This window comes from Phoca vitulina, unplaced genomic scaffold, assembly GCF_004348235.1.
Source record: "Phoca vitulina isolate PV1807 unplaced genomic scaffold, GSC_HSeal_1.0 scaffold3, whole genome shotgun sequence".
Lineage (NCBI taxonomy): Eukaryota > Metazoa > Chordata > Mammalia > Carnivora > Phocidae > Phoca > Phoca vitulina.
Window position 1 is genome coordinate 36,881,466 of NW_022589706.1, and position 16,682 is coordinate 36,898,147.

General features: G+C 37.7%; 1 protein-coding gene across 1 annotated transcript in view; it reads right to left on the minus strand.

The window, feature by feature from the left end:
• SCFD2 (sec1 family domain containing 2) overlaps positions 1 to 16,682 on the minus strand; it is a 430,884-nt gene that overhangs the window by 329,467 nt on the left and 84,735 nt on the right. The window lies entirely within an intron of this gene.

A 16,682-nucleotide genomic window follows, 5' to 3' on the forward strand; every position in this document is an offset into this window, starting at 1 on the left:
ATCTTTGTGTATGGTCTTAGAGAATGGTCAAGTTTCATTCTTCTGCATGTGGCTGTCCAATTTTCCCAGCACCATTTATTGAAGAGACTGTCTTTTTTCCATTGCATATTTTTTCCTGCTTTGTCGAAGATTATTTGACCATAGAGTTGAGGGTCCCTATCTGGGCTCTCTATTCTGTTTCATTGGTCTATACATCTGTTTTTGTGCCAGTACCATGCTGTCTTGGTGATCACAGCTTTGTAATATAGCTTGGAATCGGGCAACGTGATGCCCCCAGCTTTGTTTTTCTTTTTCAACACTTCCTTGGTGATTCAGGGTCTTTTCTGATTCCATACAAATTTTAGGATTGTTCCAGCACTATGAGAAATGTCACTGGAATTTTGATCGGGATGGCATTGAAGGTATAGATTGCTCTGGGTAGCATAGACATTTTAACAATGTTTATTCTTCCGATCCATGAGCATGGAATGTTTTTCCATCTTTTTGTGTCTTCTTCAACTTCTTTCATGAGTGTTCTGTAGTTCCTAGAGTATAGATCCTTTACCTCTTTGGTTAGGTTTATTCCGAGGTATCTTATGTTCATCATCATTAGCCATCAGGGAAATTCAAATCAAAACCACAGAGATACCACCTTACACCAGTTAGAATGGCAAAAATGGACAGGGGAAGAAACAACAAATGATGGAGAGAAAGGGGAACCCTCGTACACTGTTGGTGGGAATGCAAGTTGGTACAGCCACTTTGGAAAACAGTGTGGAGATGCCTCAGAAAATTAAAAATAGAGCTACCCTATGACCCAGCAACTGCACTACTGGGTATTTACCCCAAAGACACAGATGTAGTGAAAAGAAGGGCCATATGCACCCCAACGTTCATAGCAGCAATGTCCGCAATAGCCGAACTGTGGAAAGAGTTGAGATGCCCTTCAACAGATGAATGGATAAAGAAGATGTGGTCCATATATTCAATGTAATATTACTCAGCCATTAGAAAGGATGAATACGCAACTTTTACATCAACATGGATGGGACTGGAGGAGATTATGCTAAGTGAAATAAGTCAAGCAGAGAAAGTCAATAATCATACGGTTTCACTTATTTGTGGAACATAAGGAATAGCATGGAGGACATTAGGAGAAGGAAGGGCAAAATGAAGGGGGGGGGAATCGGAGGGAGAGAGGAACCATGAGAGACTATGGACTCTGAGAAACAAACTGAGGGTTTTAGAGGGGAGGGGGTGGAGGGATGGGTTAGCCTAGTGGTGGGTATTAAGGAGGGCACATACTGCATGGAGCACTGGGTGTTATACGAAAACAATGAATCGTGGATCACTACATCAAAAACTAATGATGTATTGTATGGTGACTAACATAACATAATAAAATAAAATTTAAAAAATAAATAAATAAAATAAAATACAGGCTAGTGAGATTTTCAAAATCTTAAAGTTAATCACAACCTTACATAAAACAAATGGAAATCAACTAACTGACTGCCAAAAATGCTACAATGAGACTGATGACTTGAGAAAGCTGCTCAGTTCACATCAACTAAAACAGCAAACAACCAGAAGCAGGTGCTGAAAAAGTAAGAGCAGGACATGTATTCATATCTCATATCAGAAAACAACAACAACAAAAGTTTGGCATGCAAACTTACATGGTGATTTTAAAATGTCCATTCAGAAGGCCTTGCAACACACTTTTTAAAGCCGTAAAAACAAAGGTTATTTGATATCAAGACTGTATAATATATAGCAACTTTTTGAAAGATGATGATTTGAAATCTGAAAAATAGTTTTCAAGTAAGAAAAGCTATTGGGCTTTTTTTTTTTTTAAGAGTTTTTAAGAAAGAGAAATAGGCTTCTTACTTAGATTTAGCTAAGAGAAAAACATAAAACTTTATCAACCATCAATTCTCTTTATATTTTTAAATCCTTATTAAAATATAATTATCTCTTGAGGGAAAGTGGACAGATTTGGAAAACAAAAGGATTTAACATTTTAATATTGTTTGTGATCCTTACAATATTGAATTCAACTGAAATCAAATGCATCATGGAGCCTATTTTTCCATTAACTACATACACTTGATAAATTATAATTTTCTCAACCTGTTTTGTGGTTTGTTAAAATATATTTAAAATATCTACACATATCTATACATACATGATTCTTTGTTGATATGCTTAAAATAAAGAATGTTCTGGAAGGGGGGGAAATCAGAGGGGGAGACGAACCATGAGAGACTATGGACTCTGAGAAACAAACTGAGGGTTCTAGAGGGGTGGGGGGTGGGGGGATGGGTTAGCCTGGTGATGGGTATTAAGGAGGGTACGTTCTGCATGGAGCGCTGGGTGTTATACGCAAACAATGAATCGTGGATCACTCCATCAAAAACTAATGATGTAATGTATGGTGATTAACATAACATAATAATAAAAAAAAATAAAATAAAATAAAGAATATTCTGTCAATGCCGGGTTTGATTTAATCATAAAACTGTGTCTTAATGGTAGAAAGCAACCACCACCAGAAATTTTGTCTAAAATACCATATTTAGCTACTAAATTTTTTTAAAACCTCTTGGCAATAGAAATAATAAGACTGTCATTGCATGTTTTTTATTCACCATTTTCATGAAAACAGTGTATGAAATTTGAATAAACAAACCTAGGTGTTTTAAGTCTTGCATTCCCAGAAATCAGCATTTCATTTGTCTCCTTTTTAATCATTTTTCTAATATAATAAAGGCGCAGTACATTAAAATACTTATATATAAGAGGTCCTGCTGAAACTCTGGTTTATTTGCTCATACACAATTGGCAAACAGAATAATTTCAATATTACACAAAAGTCACATCTGTTCATTTGTTTTTTTCTCATTATTTCAACATTTTGTGCCACCTAATAACAGCAGCTGAACACAAATAGCCCCCTTATACTTCCCCCTTACTTCTTAGTTCCCCCCTTTCATCTTGCAAATCAACTGTACTTTTAGTTTTACCTTGTCACAATGACTGGCATTTATATTTTGTTCTGTAACCATATTTATTTTTATGTGCTTTTTCTATGGTTTCATTAGAAAAGTTCAAAATCAATCAATAGTGCTTACATCAGTATGAACTATATAACTATTAATGACAGAGCCAAATTATGTGCTATAATTACCTTTCCTTATGCATATAATACACTTTGCTTCTAGAATGCTCTGTGGCGTATTTCCTTCCTTCCTTCTTTCCTTCCTTCCTTCCTCCCTCCCTCCCTTCCTTTGCATTATCTACTTAATCAAAGCTTTAAAGTATTCTAACCTCCAATACAGTATCCTATCTTTGGAGTCTGGGTTTTTTTTTCCCCTCCCTGAATACTGTCAAACCTTTCATTCTCCCATTCCAACATAGGCAGATTGTTTTCTAGGCCTTTCTGCACAGCCAGCAGCCTGGAACTCCTTTTATTGCTCTCCTCTGTTGGAACGGTTTCATTAAATCCCTGATTTTTCCTTCTTGGTATACTGCCTTTTCTTACTGGACATCCTTAAGTAACCTCAGAAAAGGAACTCTGAAGAAAGCAGAGTTTTTGTATCCCTGAAAAGGCATTTTCTTGTCCTCAAAGTTTCATGGTAGTTTATTGGGGTCTGGAATTCTAGGTGGCCAATAATGCATTATTCATTATCTTCTGGTTTTCAGGGTTGCTGATAAAGAATGTGTGCCAGTCTCATTCCTGTTCCTTTGTAGGTGAGCTTCTTTTTTCCATCTTGGGGCCTTTAGGATCTTATTGTCTTGTACTCTAAGGACTCACAGTTATTATGTCTAGCTTAGAGGTCTTTTTATTCTTCCCAATTTCTTCTCAGTAAGCCTATTCAATTTGACTATGTCTTTCTTCACATCTGGGAAAGTCTCACATTCTTCCTTTGCTAATTTCTTATTCTCTGCTTTCTCTTTCTTTCTGAAACTTCTAATATAGTTTTTGGATATCCTGGATTGGTTCTCTATTATCTTTTATCTTTTCTATCATCTTTTCCATTTCCTGTTTTTTTCTACATTTTAGGACAATTACTCAGTTTATGCTTAAACTTTGGCTGAATTTTGTTTTGTTACATACCATAAAATTCACCCTTAAATTATACAATTGAGTGGTTTATAGTATATTTACAGAGTTGTGTAATTATCACCACCATATAATTTGAGAACATTTTCATCACCCAAGAAAAAGCCCATTCCCAAATTTCCTTAGTTACGAAAAAGATACACTGCTATAGATCTACATATGTTGGAATAAAACCTGAATGGAATTTTCCATTGGGAGACACAATGATGCTTAGTTATACTTAGTTATAACTGAGAAAAGCAGAAATGAGAATATTCAAGTAATTATAAGTGAACTCCAATTTTTTAATATAATAATAATACTGTCATTTTTATCATATTTTTTAAAATTTTAACTTTTTAACTTTTTTAAATTTTTAAAATTTTAACTTTAAAAATTTAAAGTACAAATGCATGGAAGATAAGGAATGGAAGAGTACTAAATGATGGAGCAAAACAATAAAAATAAAACTCCTACCCTCAGCCACCCAAAAAGGCTTTGCCCAGAATACATGAAAAGGTGGTACAGCAGAGGGAGCTACCTCCGCAGAAGGTGACAGCAACACCAGACTCAGAAGCCTCAGGTATGACAGAGGTGGAAAGTGAGGAGTATAACATAAAGCAAAGTATACAAATATTAAGTGCACAGTTCAATTAATTTTTACATATGTATCTACCCATGTAACCACTATCCAGATCAACATAAAGAATATGCCCAATACTCTAGAAGACTCCTCCATATACTTATACTTATCCAGTCAATAATGCCACAAAGGTAGACCATTACTTCTATCTCTACCACCACAGATCATTTTTTATCTGTTTTTGAACCTCATATAAATGAAGTTACACATATGTACTCTTTTGTGTTTAGCTTTTGTTCAACATTATCCAGAATCTCAATCTTTTTTCTTTTTTTTTAACCATGCTTTATTGCTCTGACTATACCAGTTTCTTCATCTATTCTGCTTTGAAGGACACTTAGATTTTACAGATGGGGCCAATATAAATAATGATGCTATGAACATTCTATTACATGTCTTTTGGTGGACATAAGCACTCATTTCTACTGGTTATATGCCCACATGTTTGCTGGGTGAGTGTATACTTCGCTTTAGTTGATACTGTCAAAGAGTTTTCCATGGTTGTATCTTCACATTTTTTTAATTTGATTAAATTTAACAATTTAAAATAGTTTTAAAAGTATACATGTAATGTTTAAAATGAAAAACTACTGTATCACTAAGTTTCCTTCTGGTATTTTACATTGGGTAGTCAAAACACTAATGAAAGAATCACAATGGAAACCACATTGCCATATTATAGTATGCATCTTTATTTTATTGTTCTCATAATATTTTTACATATTTATTTACTTACTTTCTTATCTAGTTACATAGAAAAGGGCCTGGAAAGCAAGATACTAATTTAGGAGCAAAGATTATGTTGAAGAGCAAGATGGTGGGGAGGGAGGATATACCTTCACTTTTTATTTCATGTACATTATGATTTGAATTTTCTAGAAGCATGTGCTAGTATTACTTTTTAAATAGACTCTTGATTCTGAAATAAAATCATGTCTGTCTCAGGTAGAATAAACAGATTTGTACAATGGATAAAGCATTGTCTTTCAACAGATTAAAGAAATAGAAGAGTAATCATACCTGCCTGCTTCCCACCTCTATCGAGGTCGAAGGGCAAAGGAATATGGTTAACATGCAGGTGGAGAGATTTAAGTCAGAAATGAGAAAAATACTTCATGATCGCGATAACTATTAGATGCTGAAACAAGTTATTAAAGGAGGAAGATGGAAGACGTTATAAATCTTCTACCATAGGGATCTGAAGGGCAGCATATACAGCCATCTGTTTAGTGAAAGCTAGATAAAGTACAGCTGGGAATTGATATCCATTTTGTAACTCCATATATACTGAAGGTTTCCTGGGATATCCTTTAAATTGTGTATGTCTCTCGTTACACAAATTTTGAGCTCTATGGTATTACAGAGATAGAGTAAGAAACTAATGAGAAAATAGCATTTTAATTATACAAATCAATTCAATCAAATGGTTCCAAAATTCAGAAGTTTATTGTAAAATATGTTTTCAGGATAGCATGGAATCAAGTGTAACTGCTGAGGGGCCAGGGGTCACAGATAGAAAATAAACAGCTCTCCCTGAAAGTTATACAAAACATTGAAATATAAAACCACCAGAAGCATTTATGGTTTGATTTTCCTTGGAAATGCAGCCTTCCTGAGGCTAACTTAAACACTGCATCAACATTTATAAACTCAGGAGAGAGCATGGAAGGGAACAGATAGATTACCCCGGTTATCTAGAAGGCAGTATCCAAGGCTGCCAGGGAAGGGGCATTTCCTTGGTGGGACCACTCTGACTTGGAAAAGAATTTCTGCTCTTAGGGGAGCCTCTAGGTAAAGAAATCCCACCCTGTTGCCATGGACTTTCTCAGCATATCATTCTCCTGGGTTTTTAAACTCCTAGCCCATAGTCTCATGTTGAAGATCCCTTTTATGTTGAGAAAACATAAAAATGAAGAGGAAGAGGAAGAGGAAGAAGAAGAGGAAGAGGCAGATGAGGAAAAAAGAAGAGAAAAAAGATGCACCAATTTAAGTTAAAAATATAGGGCCAGAGAGTAGATGCTTGAAGAAGGGATGTTAGAAATTCAGATTCCCATTTTGCCGATGAGGAAAACAGAGAAGCAGAGGCAACTTGAGTTCTGTTTTAGGTGATGGAGTATGAGAGGGAAGCATTTGTTTAGTGACCTTAAAGCGTTCAGGCATTATTAATTATTAACTCAGTGCAAACTTTGTTTCTCTAGATTCTCTACCTTCATACCCCTAAATAGAGGTCTTCTTTAGGTCTCTGCCTTCAGCCCTTCTTCTCAACCATTCTACCTTCTCTCTCTAGTTGATCAACCTTATATTTCCTTTAGAAATTCACTACTTAGGTTTCAACATAATCACTAGGTAACTAAATCCCAAATCTCTACTTTCACTTCTAGAAACCATTACTCTAGCCACACATTTTCCAACTGAGACGATCAGGGAACAAATCCTTCACACAGAATAATTCCACCCCCACATGTGGCAGTTGCATGACCATTGGTCATTATGTTTATAATGTGACTTACCTGCCCAGGAGACAATAAATAATTCCATCATACTATACCCTGCTTATACAGAATACCTTGAATTTCACAAACACTATGTTTCATATAAATCACCTCATCTAATTATCAGATTACCAGATAATCTGCTAAGCCCCCATTTTGCAGATGGAGAAACAGACTCAGAAAAGTTAAATGACTTATTCATTTGAAGACAAAATATTTTATACATTTCTTATCCCCTATAAGGACTTAATATATAATATGTGCAGATAATAAATATCTTTTAAATGAATAAAAATGATAGTCTATTGCCTGTAGATCTGGATAATATACAGAAAAAAATTTCAGTGAGCTTTCTCCCCTTCTATTTTGACACCTAAATATGATTTCAATGATCTCTAGGAAATTGTGCCAATCTTATACCCCAGGGAATGTGGAATTGTTTTAAATGATGGTTCTCAAAGATGTTCCACAGATCTCTGGCTTCCTGAGATACTATCAGGTAGTCAAAAAAGCCAAAGTTATTTTCATAATAGTACTAAGATGTTACTGGATTTTGTTACTGTGCAGTGCTTACACGTGGTACAAAAACAATGGTGGGTAAAGTGCTGGGGCCATCACACCAATACAGGCAGTGGTGCTGAATTACACAAGTAGTCAGTTTCACTTCAGAATGGTCATGATGAAACTGTAAATGCTGTTAATTTTATCAAATCTCAACCCTTAAGAAAACATCAATATCCTGCATAAAGAAATGGGAAATATACAAAAAGCACTTCTGGTACAAACTGAAGTAAAATGATTGGATTGAGGAAAAGCACTAGGGCGATTACTTGAGTTGTGAAATGAACTAGCCCCTGTTTTCATGGCACACAATTTTTACTGGGAAAGACAAATGAAAAACTCTGATCCTTTACACATTTTCCCAAAAAATGAATGAAGTGGGCCTGTCACTTCAAGGACAATGATGGTTTGTATTGTCAAGAGCAAAAGTCAAGTTTTCATGTGAAAATTATAATTTTGGAAAGCTTATATCTGCCCCTATATCTTTATATTCCAAATAATTAAACATTTTCTAATGATTTAATTGGGATATCAACAAATATGGTTTTTTTATATAATATCTGTCAACAACCGGAAGATCTGCATAATTTAGAGAACCAACATTTTCCAAGTGACTAATGCACATGGTATAAACAACATGTGTGTAAAAGATCCACATAAAGCACAAGAGAGATCAATGGCTTTTAATGTAATACGGTATGGAAAATCCAATGATACAGTTTCATATTTCACAATGTGATTAAATGTAAGAAATTATCTCTTGTAAAGCTGGTGTAGTATCAAAGAAGAATGCCTTCAATTTTCTGAAAAGGTATTAAAATAGTCCTCCTTTTTCCAAATATATATCTTTCTAGGGCCATTTATTTTTATACACTTCATCCAAAATACTGTATCATAACAGATTAAATGAAGAAGAAAATAAGAGAACACAGTTGTCTTCTATTAAACCAGACATTAGAGGTGGCACAAAAATGTAAAACAGTGCTACTCTACATTATTTTGTTTTAGAAAACAGTTATTTTTCATAAAAACATTACTCATGTTCACATGTAATAGGTTTACCGTATTTTTATATTAATAAATATTTTTAAAAATTCTCCCTGCTTGAATTTCTAATGGAATATTGTCTACCTATCAAAGAGTCAATAGATATAATCCACATAAACAAAAGTTTGTGAGGTCCTCAATAATTTTTAAGAATGTACTTATTAATTTCATGAACATTTATTGGGTATAGAGTAAGTTCAAAGTCTTGTGTTAGGTGTGGAGAATACTAAGAAGCACAGGCAAAAATTCTCAGCCCCAACTACTCAGGGTCTGGTAGTAACTGCTGCAATAGCAATATGAACAAAAACAGTACCTACAGGAACATAAGATGCTGTCTATTAGAGAGGATGGGAAGGGATGAGAGATACACTGGAGAAAGTGTCAGATAAGATAAAGCCATGAGACTGAATGGGTATTTCAGTTTTTTGTGGGGAAGGGAGGGATAGAAGTAGGCTTTAAGATCAGTAGCAATCATTAACTGAGTATCGATGTACAAGGCACAACAGGGGATACAAAAATATCTAGTCTTCTAGGAAACTAGAAGTAAGTAACAGAAGGCATTAAACAATTATCAGAAAAAAGAAGATAATCAGGGATGGCCTCCCAGCAGAATTCTACCAAACATATAAAGAAGAATTAACACCTATTCTCCTGAAACTGTTTCAAAAAATAGAAATGGAAGGAAAATTCCCAAAGTCATTCTATGAGGCCAGCATTACCTTAATCCCAAAACCAGACAAAGACCCCATCAAAAAGGAGAATTACAGACCAATATCCATGACGAACATGGATGCAAAAATTCTTGTCAAGATACTAGGTAATAGGATCCAATAGTACATTAAAAGGATTATTCACCACAACCAAGTGGGATTTATTCCTGGGCTGCGAGGGCAGTTCAGCATCCACAAATCAATCAATGTGATAAACCACATTATTAAAAGAAAGGACAAGAACCATATGATCTTCTCAATAGATGCAGAAAAAGCATTTGACAAAATACAGCATCCTTTGTTAATAAAAACTCTCTGCAGTATAGGGATAGAAGGAACATACCTCAATATCATAAAAGCCATATATGAAAAACCCACAGCAAATATCATTCTCAATGGGGAAAATTGAGAGGTTTTCCCCTAAGGTCAGGAACATGGCAGGGATGTCCACTCTCACCACTGTTGTTCAGCATAGTACTGGAAGTTCTAGCCTCAGCAATCAGCCGGCAAAAAGAAATAAAATGCATCCAAATCAGCAAAGAAGAAGTCAAACTTCCACTCTTTGCAGATGAGATGATACTCTATGTAGAAAACCCAAAAGACTCCACCCCAAAATTGCTAGAATTCATACAGGAATTCAGCAAAGTGGCAGGATTTAAAAATCAATGCACAGAAGTCAGCTGTTTCTATACACTAACAATGAGGCAGAAGAAAGAAAAATCAAGGAATCAATCCTATTTACAACTAAACCCCAAACCATAAGAAACCTAGGAATAAACCTAGCCAAAAAGGTAAAGGATCTCTACTCTGAAAACTACAGAACACTCATGAAAGAAATTAAGGAAGACACAAAGAAATGGAAAAATGTTCCATGCTCATGGATTGGAAGAACAAATATTGTTAAAATGTCTATGCTACCCAAAGCAATATACACACATTCAATGCAATCCCTATCAAAATACCATCAACATACTTCACAGAGCTGGAACAAACAATCCTAAAATTTGTATGGAAACAGAAAAGACCCTGAATAGCCAAAGGAATGTTGAAAAAGAAAACCAAAGATGGTGGCCATCACAATTCCAGACTTCCAGCTCTATTACAAAGCTGTAATCACCAAGACAGTATGGTAGTGGCACAAAAACAGACACATAGATCAATGGAACAAAATAGAGAACCCAGAAATGGACTCTCAACTCTATGGTCAACTAATCTTTGACAAAGCAGGAAAGAATATCCAATGGAAAAAAGACAGTCTCTTCAACAAATGGTGTTGGGAAAATTGGACAGCCACATGCAGAAGAATGAAACTAGACCGTTTCCTTACACCATACACAAAAATAGACTCAAAATGGATGAAAGACCTAAATGTGAGACAGTAATCCATCAAAATCCTTGAGGAGAGCACAGGCAACAACCTCTTTGACATCAACTGCAGCAACTTCTTGCTAGACATGTCTCCAAAGGCAAGAGAAACAAAAGCAAAAATTAACTATTGGGACTTCATCAAGATAAAAACCTTTTACACAGCAAAGAAAACAGCCAACAAAACTAAAAGGCAACTATGGAATGAGAGAAGATATTTGCAAATATCTTATCAGATAAAGGGCTAGTATCCAAAATCTATAAAAAACTTGTCATCAACACCCAAAGAACAAAGAATCCAATCAAGAAACGGGCAGAAGACATGAACAGACATTTCTCCAAAGAAGACATCCAGATGGCCAAAAGACACATGAAAAAGTACTCAGTGTCACTCGGCATTAGGGAAATACAAATCAAAACCACAATGATAAATACCTAGTAGTGCAATTGCTGGTATTTACCCAAAGGATACAAACATAGTGATCCAAAGGGCACCTGCACCCCAATATTTATAGTAGCAATGTCCACAATAGCCAAACTATGGAAAGAGCCCAGATGTCCATTGACAGATGAATGGATAAAGAAGATGTGATATATATATACACACACATACACACAACAGAATATCACTTAACCATCTAAAAATATGAAATCTTACCATTTACAATGATATGGATGGAACTAGAGAGTATTATGCTAAGTGAAATAAGTCAGTCAGAGAAAAACAATTATCATATGATTTCACTCATATGTGGAATTTAAGAAACAAAACAGATGAACATAGGGGAAGGAAAGGAAAAATAAAATAAGACAAAATCAGAGAGGGAGACAAACCATAAGAGACTCTTAACTATAGGAAACAAACTAAGGGTTGCTGGAGGGGAGGTGGGTAGGGGGATGGGGTATCTGGATGATGGGCATTAAGGAGGGCACTTGATGTAAAGAGCACTGGGTGTTATTTGCAACTGATGAATCACTAAACTCTACCTCTGAAACTAAAACAAACAAACAAACAAAGCACAATGAGATACCACCTCACACCAGTCAGAATGGCTAAAATTAACAAGTCAGGAAATGACAGATGTTGGCGAGGATGTGGAGAAAGGGGAACCCTCCTACACTGTTGGTGGGAATGCAAGCTGGTGCAACCACTCTGGAAAACAGTATGGACGTTCCTCAAAAAGTTAAAAATAGAGCTACCCTATGACCCAGCAATTGCACTACTAGGTATTTATCCAAAGGATACAAACATAGTGATTCAAAGGGGCACCTGCACCCCAATGTTTATAGCAGCAATGTCCACAATAACCAAAATATGGAAAGAGTCCAGATGTCCATCGACAGATGAATGGATAAAGAAGATGTGATATATATATATACATATATATATTTATATTTATACACACACACACACACACAATGGAATTTTACTCAGCCATCAAAAAACTGAAATCTTGCTGTTTGTAACAACATGGATGGAACTAGAGGGTATAATGCTAACTGAAATAAGTCAGTCAAAGAAAGACAAATACCATATGATTTCACTCATATGTGGAATTTAAGAAACAAAACAGATGAACATAGGGGAAGGAAGGAAAAATAAAATAAGATAAAAATTAAAAGGGAGGCAAACCATAAGAGATGCTGAACTCTAGGAAACAAACTGAGGGTTGCTGGAGGGGAAGTGGGTAGGGGGAAGGGGTAATTGGGTGATGGGCATTAAGGAGGGCATTTGATATAATGAGCACTGGGTGTTATATGCAACTGATGAATCACTAAATTCTATCCCTGAAACTAATTAAAAAAAAAAAAAAGAGGAAGATAATCAGAAGAGCAGAGTGACATGATGACCAAGGGAAAAGAACCCAAGGAGGACACTTGGGTGGCTCAGTCAGTTAAGTGTCTGACTTCAGCTAGGTTCATGATTTCAGGGTCCTGAGATCAAGCCCTGCATCAGGGAGTTTGTTTGTCCCTCTTCCTCTGCCCCTCCCCCAACTCATGCACATGCACGCTCTCTCTCTCTCAAATAAATAAATCAATAAAATCTTAAAAAGAAAAGAAAAGAAAAGAAAAAAGAACCCAAGGGAGAAGACATGATTGGATGCTACACACACATCAAAAGGAACAAGAATTATCAGAAAGGAAATTTGTAAATAGAAATATTAATGCATGTAAGTGAAAGTGGAAATAGCCATTGTCCCTGTATTACTCATCCACACTCATTAAGCAATCCATTCCCAAGTACTAAGCCATCCTCTATGTACCAAGCTAAACAGCCAGGGAAGAATATGATATGGACACTAACTAGCAGGTTTCAGATCCACACACATTTAGCTACAATGCACTGTGGTAAGTGCAACAAGAAAAAGAGCTGTGGGTCCTCAGAAGCCAGAGCAATCAATTCAGCCTGCTGAGGAAGGGCATAGGAAGAAGAGCAGAAGGAGATTAGATATGGTTTCACAGAGAAAGTGACTTCTACATTAGATCCTGAAAAGTAAGATGGGCTTTGAAAAGAAAGATGTGTGTGTGTGTATGCATGCACACGTGTGCACTCGAAAGTGAATGGTTATATTAGTCAAGGTCTGGGCAGGAAAGAGATGGCACACTCAAACAAGGAAAATAAGGCAAGCTTAATGATGGGACTTTTTACAAGAATGCAGGTTAAAGAAACCAAGGGACGAGTAGAAGGATGCAACCAATAGCATCCTGGCAAGGAAGAAGACAGACAAATGATACCCTAAGGACATTCTCCTCTCACCCTCTAAAACCCCTGCCGGTGCCTCCCATTGGCCGAATCTACCTGAGAGGTCAAGGACAGGGAAGCCTGTTGAGGTAGTCCAAAATGGTTAGTCTCCAGAAGCACAGTAGAGAAGGCAGACGTGGATCTGCTGGGACAATCAAATGGAAGACTGCAGGCAAAGACAAGAAAGATCTGGCTCTGCAGGAGTTCCTGCTGGGGTATGGGGAGAAGGGAGGGAAGGCAGTGGGAAAGGATGGGGAAACATCCAGCCAGACGGCAGAGGAATTTTATAATCAGCATGCTGAGGAGGTCAGCCACTCTCTTGAGGCAGTGGGGGCCCACCCAAGGGTTTTAAGCGCAGGAATGGCACAATCATCTCTGTGTCTCAGTAGTTCGATTCCTCTATCTAGAGAGAGGCCCGATACAGAAGTCAGCAGACCCAGGTTTGTATCCTGGCTTACTTGCTGTACGACTGTATCAGTCTGGGCCCGGAAAGGCACAAGACACAGCAGTTATCTGAACAGAGAAAACGTAACGTGCAAAACCGTTAACTGCATCCCTGACAGGGTACTAAGAGAACTCCAAGGTATCGTAGCCGTGGCAACTGTTGGAAGCAGATCCCGCCACTGGACGGAGGAAACAAAGGGAAGAGGTCGGAATTATTAAAACTGAGAAACACAGGGACGTGTGACTGAAACTCAGACGTCCGAGAACCGAGCCGTCCTCGGCTCCGCGGGCACCTCTGCAGGGGCAGGCCTACGAAGCCGCTCCTGCACCGGGCGGCGGACTGCACACCGGATTCAGCTGCTACCGCCACGCGGCCCGGCGCTGCTGTGGTGCCGGGGTGCCCGCCTGACCCTGACCGCAGGAAGCAGAGAGGAAGGGGCACGTGGCTCCTTCCCTGCCAGCCTTGCCCTCTCCCTCTAGCAGGGAGCCAGCCGGAGCGTTACAGAGGGGAAGGGTGAGGTGAGAGCTGAGAGACAATAACTTCACAACTGGCACGGGAATCCTGGAAAAGAAACGGCACCTTTTTGGGTCTCAGTCTTTCCTGTCTGTGAAATGGGAGTAAGAAAAAAAAGTACCAAATTCAAAAGATTATTGAAAGCATTGCATGAAATAAACCGTGTAAAACTCTGCTAAGCGGCGCGTGGGTGGCTCAGTTGGTTAAGCGGCTGCCTTCGGCTCAGGTCATGATCCCAGCGTCCTGGGATCGAGTCCCACATCGGGCTCCCCGCTGAGCGGGCTGCTTCTTCTTCTGCCCACTGCTCTCCCTGCTTGTGCTCTCTCTCTCTGACAAATAAGTAAATAAAACTTAAAACAAAAACAAAACAAAAAAAACTCTGTTAAAAAATCAATTCCCTTCCCCATTCCTCAAATTGTGGTAACAGCGTCTATATGAAGACAAGGAAGTGTGACAGTTAATAATCCGTGTATGTGTCCTGTGAGGCAGCCAGATTTTCTCATCTTTTATAAATTACTATATATCACATGGTATGTGGGTCTTACTGGATTTTTTGCAGTTTGACAATTTCCCCACTCATTTCACACACACACACACACACACACACGGATATGTATGCACACATGCTCCCCTTAGTCCCAGATAAAATTCTCCAAAATGAAGGCAAAAGATATTAATGTTATCAAAGTGTAGTTGTTATCCAGTCAGAACTGGATGAACTCAAGTACCAATAAAGGAAACACAGTATCCTCAATGATGTTGAAAAAAGTATAGATTGAGTAAGACTGTAGAGTGCTTTGATTTACTGCTGTTTTTTAAAGCCAGTAGTATGAAGTGGTAAAGAAGGAAATGATACTAAGTGTGGCATTGGTGGGAAGCAAAACTCACTAATTTCATCTGGAGCTTCATTGGGAGAAGTATAGTATCCAAAAAGAGGTGAAGACCAAGACACTGTTCTTCAGCTCTGGACATCACATTTTCGGAGGGACATGAACAAACTAGGGCTCTGTCTATGGCTCCAAATTAGAGGCAACTGCAATGGTAAAGGGTGCAAAAGGCCTCTTTTCACAAACGGTTGAAAGAACTCATCCCATTTAATAGTATATGAAGCGACACTACAGTGCCCAGAACTTGGAGGGTAAATTAAGATGTATCTCAATGTAATGGATCAGATTATCATCTGGAAATGTAGCTCAAAAGATTTTTCTACAGAAGTGACCACAGAAGCTTGGAAATCCCAATACAAGCAACATGATTTGGGGGGTGAACAGACTCAGGGACAAGGTGACAGAATGTAATCATCACTAAGCTGAAAATGGGAAAACTATTTAGAATTCTGCATAAAAAGAGAATGTGTTATCAAAAGGGAGATACTCAGCATAAAGACTAGAAAAGGACAAGTGAATTGGGAAGAATGAGTAAGCATATTTCCCAGAAAGAAAGGGGAAAATCATCAAACGCGGTTTGTTTGCTTTGATTGCCCTCTTGTCAAACAACCTTCTTATAATCTGGTTTCCCGTGTAGATTCCTTCTCCCAGACTTCTGCTTCTAGGCCCACCGCACACCAATCCCAGTCTGCTTCCGTCAGAACCTTCACTGTGCTCAGAGCTTTCTTTCTCCTTCAATATTCCAGGAAATAGGTATTTTCCCTATTTTTCTGGATAGAGAAATTGAAGTTTGGCTGTTCGGTGACAGAACCAGACATAGCTGGCTTTGCACCCCATCATAATCACATGCACAAGGCAGCAGTGAGTCTAGAAGTGAATGCTACGAAGAAGTCAAGGAGGATGAGGACTGAGAAAAACAAACTTCTATTTAGTGGTCTGGGAGACTTTTTTTTTTTAATTTTATTTTATTATGTTATGTTCGTCACCATACAATACATCATTAGTTTTTGATGTGGCGATCCACGATTCATTGTTTTCGTATAACACCCAATGCTCCATGCAGTACGTGCCCTCCTTAATACCCATCACCAGGCTAACCCATCCCCCCACCCCTTCCCCACTAAAACCCTCAGTTTGTTTCTCAGAGTCCATAGTCTCTCATGGTTCATCTCTCCCTCCAATTTCCTCCCCC